The following is a 13,548-nucleotide window of genomic DNA, read 5'->3' on the forward strand; positions in this document are numbered from 1 at the left end:
CATATGCGATGAAATTTGGACAATATCCAGGCTTGGGCTGAGAAGTGGTAAATAACATTCATACCACACAAATGCCAGGCTATGACCATCACTAATAAAAATCTAACCATTGCCCCTTGATGTTCAAGGGTGTTAGAGTCACTGAATTCCCCACCATATATCCTTGGGTTCATCATTGACCAGAAATCAACTGCATCCACCACATAAATATAGTAGCTACAAGAGCAGGTCAAAGGCTAAGAATTCTGTGGTGATTAACTCACTTTCCCAAAGCCTGTCCACCATCTATAAGGCACAATCAGGAGTTTGATGGCATACTTCCCACTTACCTGGATGGGTGCAGCTCCAACAACCGTTCAGAAGCTTGACAAAGCAGCTCGCTTGATTGGGACCACATCCACAAACATCCACTCCTTCCACCACCAGGAGTAGCAGAGTGTACTTTCTATAAGATGCCCTGCCAAAATTTACAAAAGATACTCAGATAGCACCTTCCAAACCCACGGCAAAGGCAGCATATACATGGGAACGCCACCATCTGCAAGTTCTCCAAGCCACTCACCATCCTGACTTGGAAATATATATCGCTATTCGTTTACTGTTGCCTGGTCAAAATTCTGGAATTCCTTTCCTAACTGCATTGTAGGTCACCCCACAGCAGGTGGACTGCAGCGGTTCAAGAAGGCAGCTCACCACTACTTTCTCGAGGACGGCTAGAGATGGGCAATAAATGCTGGCCAGCCAGCGACACTCATATCCCATGAATTTTAAAAAAAGCCCACAGCTGGAATACTGTGAATAGTTTTCTGCCACTAATCAAAGGAAAGATAAATTAACATTGGAGGCAGTTCAGAAAAGGTTCACTTGGCTGATAATGGATATATAGGGACTGTTTTACGAGGAGACGTTGAGTAGATTGTGCCTGTACTTGTTGGAATAAAGAAGAATGAAAGGACACCTTATTGACACATACAAGATTCTTCAGGGACTTGACAGGGAAGATGCAGACATGCAGGAAGATGCAGTCGTTTCCCCTTGTGGGAGAATCTGGGATCAGATGGCATAATCTGAGCATAAGGGGTCACACATTTAAGACCGAAGTGAGGAGGAGTTTCTTCTTTCAGAAGGTAGTGAATCTGTGGAATTATTTGCAGCAGAGGGCTATTGAGGTTGGGTCATTAAATATATTTGAGTCTGTAAAAGACAAATATTTAACACTATCAGATCAATCATGATCTCATTGAATGGCACAGCAGACTTGATGAGCTGAATGGCCTCCCTCTTGGACTCTTTAGGCACAAGACCCATTCCAGGTGCGAACCTGTTTTCACAAGTTTTGCAGATTTTATTAAATTTATCATAGCAGGTATATAGTGTATATTACTGATAAAAGCAGTGTTTTTACAATCTATCTACTTTGGGATACTAGTTTGCAACGCTGACTGCACAGGTCTCCTGTTCTATTTTACTGACTAAGTCCCTCTTCCATCTCTGGCCTTCCTTTTTGCATCCAAATACTAAGAATCGGACCTCACTAACGCTTTGCTATCCACTACCCACTGCGTATGATCAGCGACATCCTGAACTTTAGTTGACTTGTTAGTGTTTGGTAAGTCTTATTTTGGCTAGGCAGTTTCCTTCTGATTGGTTTCTCTAAAAGTAATGGTCCATCTTACTGACATCACTTTCTAATGACTCCTGATTAATTCATGTCAATCATATCATAAGATCATCATAATCACATCATAAGACCATCTCTTAAATGGTAGCTTATGTCTCTTGGCTTCCCAATTCCATAGATAAGGAATTTTACCAAGATAAGGTGACACTAATGAGTCCATTTATGTATTTGCCTAGGAATATGTAGTGTCTCAGTAATCTAATACCATCCCAACTATCTCAGATGATACATCTGAAAAGATTAAAATGAATCCAGATTACAAGACTCCCGACAGAACCTAACTCCAAAGCAATAAATATTACACACGTGTATATAGATTTGTATTTGTATATATTCATAGCCTGTCTCAGAATTTGAAGTTACAAAATGGAACCATTTTAAAACGTAGCTGTGTCTTTGCATAAGAATCTTTTACCTCAAAACATCTTCTCATGTGTTGGTCTAAGTTTACATTAGGCTGAACCATAGAATGACAATAAACCAATCACCCGTGGTCTGATCTGTGTCCACATGGTTTTCTTTCTTACAGAAACTTTTTCTATCTAAGCCAGAGTCAAACAGAATATAAGTTGATTCGTAATTTGCTTAATCAATTTAAAATGATTAATTATTGAAAATAACTCTGTCCTACATTACCCATTGATGACTGATGGAAGAACAACGTTGACAATATATTCAGAGAGCTGCACCATATTATCACTTCTAATAGATAAATGGAATAATATAGTATCCTTTACTTTCCATGAAATGCAGTGCAATGTAATATGCAGTGCAATGTAATAAACAGTTCTGAATAGATTTAATTTGTAGGTTATTGTGGTTTATGGTTGAGTGAACGCCTCAAAGTGCCTTCTTCCACAGATGCTGAGTGCACACGGATTTCACATATTGGCCTTAGACTACAGAGGTAAAAATGAAAAATTTTAATGTTTGAAAGATTTTGCTCTTAGTTAAGCATACAAAATGTAACTACTGTCATGAACTATTTTACTTGACAGCAATATCACCCTAAACAGGTTTAATCTGAAGAGTTTAGTGATAAAATATAGCAGTTTGAAAAATGCTTCTGTAAGTTAAGACAGCATTATTTTCTTAAAATTTAAACAGTAAAATATACTGATTTAATTTGTATCAGGGTGGGCAGACTCTACTGGTGAACCTAGTGAAGCAGGAATTACCAAAGATTCTTTGTACCTCTTTGAGTGGACCAGAGCTCGGAGTGGAAAAAGTCCTGTGTGTCTATGGGGACACTCTCTGGGCAGTGGGCAAGTATTAAAAGACTACCTTATGTGTACAGAAGGACATTAAAATATATGATGAATACATATATCTACATTTATATAAAATATACAATAACATTTTGTTATCTAGATTTGGGTATTGATTTCACACTATTTCTCAATAAATTTATATTAGAGGTATTAGCATCACCCCTTTAGTGTGTTAAGCCTATATAAAGTGGAGGATTCTGATTATCAGGAAACACAGTTGTTGGTGGAGAACACAAAAATAATGAGTTGGTCAGTATATGTCAATACATTTAAAAACCTTAAAAACCTTTTACCTTAACCATTTTAAACTTTAGTCAGAAGACACACAACACCAGGTTATAATCCAACAGGTTTATCTGAAATCACAAAGCTTTCTGAGCTCTGCTCCTTTGTCACCTGATGAAGGAGCAGCTCTCCAAAAGCTTTGTGATTTCAAATAAACCTGTTGGACTATAACCTGGTGTCATGTGATTTCAGACTTCGTCCACCCCAGTCCAACGCCAGCACCTCCACATCATCAAACTCCAGTGGTATGGTATTTATTGTCCCTGACTAGCAACCCAAAGATAGTAGGTTCAATTCCCATCATGGCAAAGTGTGAAGCTGAATTCATACAACCTGTTCATTGGGCTAAATCCAGGGTGAAAAAAAAAAATCAAAGTCATTCTTATTTAAAGAAACACAAGTGAAGCCGTTGTAATGGCTCACCACCAGCATACAATTAAGCAAGGTAACAAGAATATAACAAAAACAAATGAAAGGGTCTTGTGGAATAGTGGTAATGCCCCGTCTTCTGAACTTGGAGGCCTGGACTCAAGTCTCAGTTGCTCCAGAGGTGTGTTTTTAACATCACTCATCAGATTCAATAGAAAATATGAGAAAAAAGAAAGAAGATTCTCGTGGCACACTGGTAATGTCTCTATTTCTGATCCTGAAGGCCTGGGTTCAAGCTCACCTCTTGTAGAGTTGTGTGGTAACGTATCTGAACATGTTGATTAAAAAGAAACAATTAACAAAAGCAGGAAAGTTATCAAAACAATGTTACTTTGTGACTCAATGTCTGTTAATGGCCGAAGCTGGACCATCTTGGCCAGCTTACATGTGATGTCCATAGTACAGTTACCCCTTAGTGGTCTTTGAAGTCACCAGCAAACCACTCTTGGTACCTGTGTAACCAACGTCTGGAGATTAAAACATAAAGAAGCCTTATAAAGGCAATGAAATAAAGCAATCTGGGTTCAAATGGTAAGGCTGGTTAATAATTATTTACAATGTGAATCAACTTATGATGAAAATTGGTAGTTTTAATGTAAAAATTATGCATTGAATTGATTTAAAAGGAGTATTGCAGCAGAACATGTTTTTGTTACCATGTGGGCGTGGAAAATCTCTCAACTATCATGTGGTAAGTGAATTCCAAACATCTTCCTTTTATTTACAGTGTTGCCACAAATGCTGCACGAATCCTACATGAGAAAGGTAAAGGCATGACATTTTCTAGAACTTAGTAATACTGATTTATTTTGTGTAATGATGAATGGTTTTACAAATATTATGAAGCACATTTTTAAAACATCAGAAAACTTTACCCTGTCAGACTTCTCCCTTCCTCTTTCCTAAGATGATGGAAAGTTCCCAGGCTAGGATTAATGGGTGGCCTTTCACTAGATCACTTTAGTGGGTATGTTTATGTATGAAAATTAAAAACAAACCTTTAACAGTTCATTAACCCCACGGTGCAAGACTTCCCTTATTTAAGATGTGAACGTTGTAGCAAGTGTCATTGGATTAGAAAGAGAATCCAGATGGAGTTCCTCTTCCCTTTACCAAGGACAATCTACTGTTTGCAAAAGCAAAATACTGCAGACGATGAAAATCTGAAGTGCTCAACAGGTCAGTATTTGTAGAAAGAGTAACAGCGTTAACATATCTGATGAATAACTTTTTGTCAGAATTCTGCTGTTGGCTAGACTAAGATTTGCTAGCTGCTTACAAACTGGGAATTTAATGGGAACTTTCTGAACTATATTACTCACTGAGCTATCAGTAGAAATGTTGACTATTTTACTATTGAAATAGATGGAAGACTGAATTAAATATTCCACTGGAAATCTGTGATTTATTACATAGGAAGCCCAGCTGATGCTATCATACTGGAAGCTCCATTTACGTCTATGCGAGAAGAAGTAGCGCATCATCCATTTGCAGTGGTAGGTAGGAACGTTTGTTTGTATCATAGATCTGCACAAGTGTGGAGACAAGAAATTCAATTATAACAAAATGCCTTTTTTGTTTTTATTTTGTTACATTTACTTGAACAAAGTTTTTTTTTTTTGAAGAAGAAATTTCTGAAGAAGGGTCCCAACCTGAAACATCAACTTTCCTGCTCCTCTGATGCTGCCTGGCCTGTTGTGTTCCTCCAGCTGCACACTGTGTTATCCCTAACTCCAGCATCTGCAATTCTTGCTATCTCTATTTTCTTTAACAAACTGTTTGCCTTTTATATATCAATAAGTGCATGCCTGCTTTTAGAAATTTTGCTAATTTCTTCTGGTTTAACTTGACTATATTTGTACTTTTCTGTGGAAAGTACTTTTTCCCAAGAATACATTGCTACAGCAACAGTCTCTGCAGTGTAACATTTTACAAGCAATGTTAAAACATTGTGTTGTAGTTGAATTAAATGATATAAATACTGAAGTGTCTCTGTTCTTTTACAACTCCTGAAAGACAGAAAGAGCCTCATGTTCTGTGGAGGTTCTGCTGGTTCCATTACTGTGTGTACACCCTTGTTCTTGTTTTACTATTCCTTGGGTATGGTGTCAATGCTGGAAAATTGCAGTTGTCTCAAAATAGAACTGATAGTGCAGCAAGTTTCACCTTCAGTTTGAATCTAACTTAATCCATTAAAAAAAATCTGACAGCCATGGACATTTAAACAGAATTATTTTGGACAATATCATTCAAATTAAAATCAAATTTAAAAATGTGAACTTATAGTGCAACATTGGCATTGATTGGCATTCTCATTAAGAAGACAGAAAGAGTAGCTGATATGAGAAAACGTGTAAGGAATGGTGATCTTCTAATGTCTGGGTTGAGACATGCTGTTTAAATATAGCTGCTTAATTATTTTGGTGAGGCACTGGCAATTGCACCAGCTCCCTCAATTACCTCTATTTCAAACAATTCAAATGTGGGAATTAATGTGGAAATTGCTCTGCAGCATAATTAAACGTTCAGGTGTAGCATTGAGCTTTAACCAACAATCTATAATTCAAATGTGGATGTCCTACCAAGTGAGCCAATTTAAGACACAGAACAAAGTATTCCTTTACTACTCTAACAGTTTATTCTTCCTACAGTATTACAAGCTCTTTCCTGGATTTGAATGGTTCTTTATGGATGCAATAACAGAAAATAATATTTTCTTTCATAATGTTGAAAAGTGAGTAAAATGTTAATTACTTGATTAACATTTGATAGAGTGGTAAAATGAGACAATGATACAATAACCCATAACCGAGTGCTGAATTTTCAAAGACTCTGAGCGACACGAGCAATGACGAGACTGTTGAGAAAATATGATGAGAATGGAAAAATCTCAACGTTCAGAAAAAAGTCCATTCTTGTACGACAGTTTCAATGACTGGAGAGTCTCAACAATGATTGGTGAGGGGCCTATTTGCATACATTAACATCTCATTATTACCTAATCACCCAGTGACATGGTCAAGATTGTTTGTCACCAAGATTTATGTATCACACAGTTGGACACTGCATTACATCTCACATTACAGTCTGTAGTTACCGATGTCTTCAACCTATGTAAGTGCCTAATTAATGCAGTTACCCTTTGAAAGGCCTCACATTGCTCGCAAGCAGAGTCTGGATGCTGAGACAAGAAAAACACATTTGCTCCACCCACTCTAGGTGTAGTTGCAACCATCTTCCAATTCCATTGCGCATTTACAATTCAGATGAGGATGGAAGAGAACACTGGGTCCTCTTTACAGAATGAGTTACAACACGGTAATCAATCACCACCCCCCTCAATCTACATGTTCCTTTCTGCCTTGCATTCCAAGTTGAGACCATCAGTACTGAGCTTCTACACATTCTCTCTCAATTCTTGCATTTACATCTTCATCTCCCACCATTAGCCTTGAGCTCCAGCCCTACAGCTAAGTCAGGCCAACCATTGTTCTGCACTGTCATCCCATACCCCAAATTGAAGCCAGATTGGCCGTGAGTGTTGATTGGTCCAGTAAGCCATGTCCTCCATTTCCCACCTTCATAACTGAGTTGCCTCCCTTCGCAATTATTGTCTGCTCAGCCTCCTTGCATGCTGCCTCCAATCCCCAACAGCGTTCTTATTACCCCCTTCCCCATGCCTTTCATTAACCTGATCCCCAGGATAGACTGTAGCCTACTCCCTTGACCAATTTAGATAGACAGCCCTTACTCCCTTCCTGATAAGAGATTGCATCCTTGATAGAATTCCATGAAGATCCCCAGGTGACAAACCATGACTTCTTGGACTGGTTGCACTGTACCTGCAGGACTGACCATAACCTACTCCCCTGGACTGCAGTGATATGGAATGCCTGACCCTAACTATTCCAAGGAGCAGGCTGACCATGTCCAAGCCCCCGGACTGAGGTCATATGCTGCCCTTGATTGACTGTACCTTGCTTGATGATAGTCCCTCTTAATTTGACTGAAGACCACTTCCCTCAGATTTGGCGATGTGGCCGTTTGGTTGAAGCACATTTAATGTGTCTTCCTTGTAAGTTGCGGGCACATGTTATAAGTGTGACATTGATGTAGCATGATGCCACGCAGCAATGTGTCAATTTGACTAATCACTGCTGACAACCATGACAAGCTGCCTCGCTTTGTGTATGTGCTAAACAACAAGGCATGACAGAAGTACAGTGAATCTTCAAGGTCTGAATGAAGTGACAAAGAGTGTTTTTTAAAAAAAAGGCAAGGCAGAGATGCTATGGGCATCCAAATAGAGACAAAGTGAGTGAACGCCACAAGTATAACTGGGGAGACCTGACCCTATTCAATCCATCAGGCTGGAACTTATCCCTGCATGTAAAGTATCCTTACTGAAAGGTGCCAATGTGCTCCAAAGTGTATCATTGAATCGGAGAAGTGAATTTTAAGTCAGTTAGATATGTGCAATAATGATATGGTGAGGTTGATGAGTGTATGCTACCAGCCGCTGTGGACCAGGAGAATGCGGGCAACCGCTGTCCATGTAGCATACCCTGGGATCTAGGGGACTGCTGTCCAAAATGGTAGCCTGGAGTAGTAAATGCCTAGTTGGAATCATCAGAAACCTACTCTGACATTTATGTTAAGAATTGTCGCTGCCTAGGAAAATAGGAAAATACATATCAGTGAGGCGTGATCAGGTACTAATGACATGCAAATAGGCCTCTTCTGCTCATGAGAAAGATTCTCGACTCACTGTTCAAAACCTGGTTGAAGAATCCAGCTTTTTTTCTCGGTGTCAAGAATCTGATTTCTCTGAACTCACCATATTTTCCTAACTGAATTGCCATTGCCCAGTTTTTTTTTCAGGGTTGGGAAAATTCAACCCGCTGTATTCAATTCTGAGCATCAGTCTTTAAGAAATATGTCAAATCATTAAACAGGGTCCAGAGAAGATTTACCGGAATGATGCTACAGATGAAGTTTATCTCTTTCAAATGGACATTGAGCTGAATGGCTTTCAGTTGTGTTGTATTTTCCTATGATCTTTGCAAAATTATTGAGTAGGAAAGACTACCTGATAATGTTATGCAAATTGGCTTAGTCTGAGAAGTACATCGGTCGCAAACTTATTGATCATAAGGTCATCACTTCTGCGCTAATAATGATCACATCCTTGTGCTCTAAATGTACTGATGTATTGATTAATTCACAAAGAAAGTAAGCCACTGATTCTCTTCTGACCTTCAGTTACTTCAAAACCTGCATGCACCTCACCTCCTACTTTTGCTCTGTAATCCTCAGCTGTATGATTTTAGATATGACTTATTTTACAGTATTGGAAGATTTTATGTACATTTGTTCCATACTATTTTGCTTCTTGGGGTTATTTCAAATAACCAAATTTTTCTTTTGACTTTAGTCTGCAGTCAATTTTTACTCCTGTGTTGATTCTGCATGCTGAAGATGATAACATCATACCATTTGAGTTAGGCAAAAAGGTACACTGGATGTAATGTTTTGCAATATTATTAATAGAGCTAAAGTGAAATTTTATTCTTGCACTTGTGATTTACTAGCCTGTAACAATGTTCGCAAGATTGCTCAATGTGAAAAAGATCTATTCAACAACAATTCCCCATCACAGCTTTTATATTGAAATGTTTCCCATTTTTACATCAGCTAATCGATCTATGTTTTGTTCCAGTTGTGGTCATAGTTTGTGACAGTCTAAATTTGCCTTTAGCCAGTTTGATCTTTTGAAATATTTTCTGTAATATTTTCTCTTTTGAACATCTCTATCAGATTATCTGATTAAAGAAAAACAACTTGTATTTTTAGGGCATTGTGTTACATCTTGAAGACATCTCAAAGTGTTTCATAATTTTTATTCTCTACATAACAACATTTTGACAGCAGTCATCGTAAGGCCTGAAATAGCTCAATGAAAAATTCCACCACCATTTTCTGAGGGCAGCTAGAGTTGAGCAAAAAACACACCTTTGGCAAGACACCCGCATCTCAATTAAAGCATGCTATTGTTACTGGGACCATTATGGGGACCACTGTCAATTCTAGTATTTTTAAACTAAAACTCAAGCTTAAAAAAAGGGTGAGCTTAGAAGAACCAAATGCTTAAAGCAATTTTAATCCACATCAACTATAAATGATTCATTCTTTCCTGTTTTTGTTTCCATTTGTTTATATAGCTCTATGAAAGTGTACTGGATTCACGGATAGCAAAAAGACAAGTCAAGTTTGTTGCATTCCCTGCATTTCTTGGATACAAGCATAACGACATTTACAAAGACCCACAGTTGCCAGATATAATAAAGTAAGCATTTACTTCAGTTATTAGTTCAGGAAATAAGGGCTGCAGTGTTTCAAATAATATAACATCAAAATAGGATTTGTGAAGAAGTTTCTTTGTGGCATGATGGTGGAATGCAATGATTGAAGGCTGGAGAAGTTCAAATTGTTGAAACAGTTATGTGTGCATATTTACATCTCATATATATATGGAAGGTGGGATGTATTTAACAGAGACATTCAAAATTATTAAAGTTTTTGGTAGAGTAGATATGGAGAAATATTTTCCAAGCAGAGGAATTGATAACCGGATGACAAAAACTTAAGATATCTGGTAAAAGAACCAAGGGTAAATGAGAGCTTTTGTGGATGCAGTAAGTATTATAAACTAGGAACCTGAAAGGTTGGTAGAAGCAGATTCAATATTAATTTTCAGAAATGAATTTGATATTTATTTGAAAAGGAAAAAAATGCTGGACTATAGAAAAAGAGTAGGATGATTTCAATTGTTGTTTCAAAGGGTTTGCACAGCATTTGGGCCAAATAGCATGCTCCTGGCTATAAGATTCAGTGAATTGTTCTGAGACAGCACTTGTAACATGCGTAGATCCACTGAGCTGGAGCCCAGTATTGCTGATATTCAGTATGCTGCATTTTTCTTAGATAAAATTGGACTTTTTTACAAATGTAAAGACCATATTTTTTTCTTTATTTTGATTCTAGACTGACATTGGAAAAGAACTGTTTTATAAAGCAAGGATTGTTAAATGATTGTTCCAGTTTGTTTAAAAAAAATTAACCCAACTCTCATTGTAAGTGCTGTTTAGAAATCTGCTTGTTCAAGCAGTAATGGAAGCATAGTTTGCAAATAAGCTTGAGGCAAGGGTATATACAAGGGGTGCTTTGGCTGGCAACGAGTAATTGATTAGCCTGTGGACGAATAACCAATTATTGGTGCTAAGGGCTGCCTGCCTTCAAACATTTTGATTGCCTCACAGATGGATGAATAGCTTTTTTTTGGCAGTGGTGGAAGATCTCAAAGCAGCATTCTAATCAGCACAAGGACCATGTCAGCAAAACCTGTGGACAGGAACCACTGAACTGCCTTCCCAGTCTTTCTCTTTACCCATAGCACTCATGTTTTGTTTGGTGTCCATCTATATGTAGGTGTAGGGGGGAAATTTATAATAGTGTTAGAATTTTAACTCTGAGTTATATACTGATGATTCGTAATTGTTTACCTGTAACTAGTCTGTTTATTTATAATAAATGATAATTCACGTTAAGTACAAAAACCTGGTCCATGCTTTCTGTCAATCTAGGTCTTAAAGACCAGTATAATAGTGAATTTTGCATTCATTTTAAAATCATTAGTTTTTAAAATGATTCCAGGATAGCAGGACTTGACTTCCAGTACACTACCCCAGTGAGAAGGAACACAAACTATATATTGGCAAGAGTCCTTCCCCCTAAAAGTATTGATCACCATTCCAAAAGCTTGCCTTTAAGGTCATGCTTTTGTATAATCCTACATATTTACTGTTTAGCATTAGTTTAGTCTGTCAACCAAAACTTAAGATTCAGATAACAAAATTATTCTGAAGGATATCTTTTAAAAGATTTTTATTCCTAAAAACACAACCTTTTCCAGTGTCCCAGGGTAGCTCTTTTCAATTTTATTTGTCCCAAAATAAAAGTAAGCTTTTGTCCACCAACATGCTGAGGACTAGTAAATAATAAATTTCACAGACTCATTGCTTTAAAATCTTCTTCTGCAATAGCTTATTTAGTATCATAGTAAGTCATAGCTTTCAGTTTCATATGCCAGATTTTTGGTGTCGCTTGTTTGATGGTGACTTAATATGGCAGCAATGTCATTAAATTACCAGTTTATTTGATTAAAAAGTTCCAAAGGAATATCAACTGGCTGAATTTTACCAAAAATCAGCTCAGTATCAATTTTGCGGAGTTTCATGGGGGTTTTTTCTCTGTGAGCTCCATCTAGCTTTCTCATGAAATTCTTCTAGTTCGCATCATTATCTGTTCACTGTGCCTGTAACTGCTCATGCTATCATGCACTTGCCAGTGGCCAAAGTACTTGCCACTGCTGGACTTCTTAGGATTCCCGGAGCTGGCACCACATTTAAAACAGTGCTGTGCTCCGGGTCAAGCGTTTTCGGTCACGAGATACCCTCATGGTTCGTGAACGTGAAGAATTGCCCCAGAGATGGCTAAGAAAGGGAGGCTAACTCACAGCTTCATCAATGAGGACCTGGAGGTCACAGAGGATGGGGTGGCACAGAGGACAGCTGTCCTCTTTCCTCAGGATCATCAGAGGAGACTACAGCACTGGCCCTTCCAGTATGATTAAAGTTGCCACCCGAGTCAATATGATGTCCATGGTCCAGAGGAGTGCCCAGCCATATACTGTAAGATGGTTAATGACTTCATGTGCTTCATGAAGGTAAGTGCCACATTCTTCTCTCTGCTGCTTCCTACTCACTCTAACTCTGCTGCTATTGGAGCCACCTACTCATGGTTATTACTCTCAATATTACATGTAATGTCTTCCCTCACTAGCCCTCAACTATGCCACCAGCCAGACTCTAACTCTCCATGCCCTCTGTGCTGCTTACTTATTCACTCGGTACACCTCACCTCCTTTTCCCTACCTCCACAAGCAGTAACAGCTGTGCCACCCACTTCTCACTTCACTTGGGCCTTTGTATCCTTCCAGGACAGAACAGTCCACAAGATTGCAGAAAGCCAAGATGCGTGATGGGGTGCCTGACATTCGTCTCTACAAACCCTAGGAGGAGAAAATCCTTCCCTTAGTGGGAGGTGATAGAGACCACTCTTGTAATGATGCCTAGACCTTCATTTCACCTCTGGGACAGGACATGGACATCATTAGCTGGGCCAGCAACCGAGTATGATTCATTGTGATATGTTATACTGCTCTCCCATTATCGCCACTATGAATGTATTTTAAGTATGCTCCATATTCTACCCTATTTCACAAATTATTCTCTCTTTTGTTTCCTGCAAGTACAGGTGGCATCTACATAGTTTCTGCCATGAAGAGAGCAGCCCCTTAGGACATCATCTCATCCTACACGTTTGATGAAGAAGCCACATATCCTTAGAGGAAGCAGCAGCAAAGGCTGCCTCCTGCACCCTCCATCATACTACATCTTAGTGGATATGTTAACTAGAGTACGGTGGAGGGCACAATCTGGTGATCACCTCATTTCTGCAGCTGGTCAAGAAAGAAACACTCAGGTTGCTGGCACTCAGACAGTGGCTGGAGACTGAGCACCTGTTCCTAATGGGCCTTAATCTGATAGATTTGGCATATGAAGGTGTGAAGTTGCAAATTTTCCCACTAGATATCTGTTCCTCATTCGAGTGTACAGTTGAACTCCTTGCAGCTGGAAATCTTAGAAATCACATGATTTGAGAGTATTTCCAATTTTTATGCTGTTAGTCTTGCTCTTAAAACACTGTAAAAAGTTCAGCTTTCCTGCTCCTATGATGCTGCTTGGCCTGCTGTGTTCATCC

At 38.6% G+C, this 13,548-nt stretch overlaps 1 pseudogene; it reads left to right on the forward strand.

Moving 5' to 3' along the window:
- The window catches only part of LOC109923394, a 36,840-nt pseudogene extending 26,339 nt beyond the window's left edge, over positions 1-10,501 (forward strand).
- Positions 10,502-13,548: the final 3,047 nt, after the last annotated feature.

This window comes from Rhincodon typus, chromosome 8, assembly GCF_021869965.1.
Source record: "Rhincodon typus isolate 14 chromosome 8, sRhiTyp1.1, whole genome shotgun sequence".
In the NCBI taxonomy this organism is placed as follows: domain Eukaryota; kingdom Metazoa; phylum Chordata; class Chondrichthyes; order Orectolobiformes; family Rhincodontidae; genus Rhincodon; species Rhincodon typus.